Raw genomic sequence first — 1,665 nt, 5'->3', positions numbered from 1 at the left:
TGTGTGTGTGTGTGTGTGTGTGTGTGTGTGTGTGTGTGTGTGTGTGTGTGTGTGTGTGTGTATAATACACATTTACATACAAATAATGTTAAATAATATTAAATAAGTGACGTAATGTGGCATAATAATAAAAAAAAATTCTAATTCAATCATTTTTGCTTTCAATCTTTCAAATGATATAATTGTATGATGTATAATTATTGCGGCTCTATCTATTAACAAGAACATTCGATTGAGTTTGACGCTGCTAAAGAGTATTTTCGCGAAGGAAAGTATATAATTAACATTCTGTTTCGTGATAAAACATGATAGTTCAGTTTATGCATGCATTGCCTCTCGAAGCTATTCGCAGTCGCGGAGCCGGTAGTTACAGTGAATTACACAATACCAACTAATAGAATCTACTATAAACTACTTGGCTGCATTCCGTTATGGCCTTGCCCGCATTTCTTTGTAAACTGAAATTCGTTTTAGAATCATTCGTAAATGATTATCGTATTAATCAAACAAATCAGATTCATTTTGGAGATAGATTAAGAGGAAGTTATAATTATTTTCTACCACGCCCATATTCCATCTTAATCGCTTTCTGGTATTAGAATCGGACATTTCTATACAGCTGAATATTATTATTATAAAGCCAACGAATCTTATACAAACGATAATAGATCAGCGTAATGATTTATCATAACGTTAATTGTCGACAATTAATCATTGAACTAGTAATTTCAAAATCATAAATCATTCAATTGATTTTGATAGCTAACAGATATAATTTCTTATACAATAATATTATAAATTATTAAGATATTAAAATATTCGTATGTTCATTCAATGTCTTTTCTGTGGAAATTTAATCAAATAAATCAATTCAATTTTCTTGTGTCTCATTGATAAAAAGCAATCGTAAATCTTTCTCGATCGTACTTTCAATCAGCTGACAGTTAAAGAACTATACTACAAACCGCACAATTAAAACCGCGTATGGGCTTCCACTCGTTCCTTCCAACATAATACAAATTCGCGCGCGGTTAATTGGTGCAGCAGTCGAAATCTCTCTGGGCGCTTTCTAAGGAAAATAGTTGTATACCATGTATGGGACAAATTACAAGATCATATGCCCGTTCGAAGTTAAGCCGATCACGTTTCCCATAAATGTTTTATGGTGCGGTTTCCGAGCTGGAATGGATAGAGAACGTCTTGTTACGACTCGGCTCATGACCGTCAGGGAATCGCCAAGTAACACCCAATTTCTTACATCGCGACAAGTCTTTGTGAAATGCTAGCAAATAAAAGCTATAATACGAGATAAAAATCATTACAAAAAATCAATCAAACATATGATTTTAATATAAAAGATTATTACGTATGATTATACAACAAAAACAACGTTATAGAAATAGACAAAAATTTTATTATTCTTTATACTTATATATAGATATCATATAAATATTAAAAAGTATGTTAAATACGTAGAAATAGTCATAGCGTAATTAATTTTAATACAATTTTTTGCATAAAAATTGACCCTCACAAATGAACTTTAGATATGTTGTAAAATATAAAAAAAATAGATCCACATCTTTTTTATCTATTTATCTCAAGGTTTAGAAATTAAAGTAATCATTGAGGATGGTAATAAATTAAAAAAAATTTTCAAAAAAT

The sequence above is a fragment of the Atta cephalotes genome, assembly GCF_000143395.1.
Source record: "Atta cephalotes unplaced genomic scaffold scaffold00007, whole genome shotgun sequence".
Lineage (NCBI taxonomy): Eukaryota > Metazoa > Arthropoda > Insecta > Hymenoptera > Formicidae > Atta > Atta cephalotes.
Note: the sequence above shows the minus strand (reverse complement) of the source record.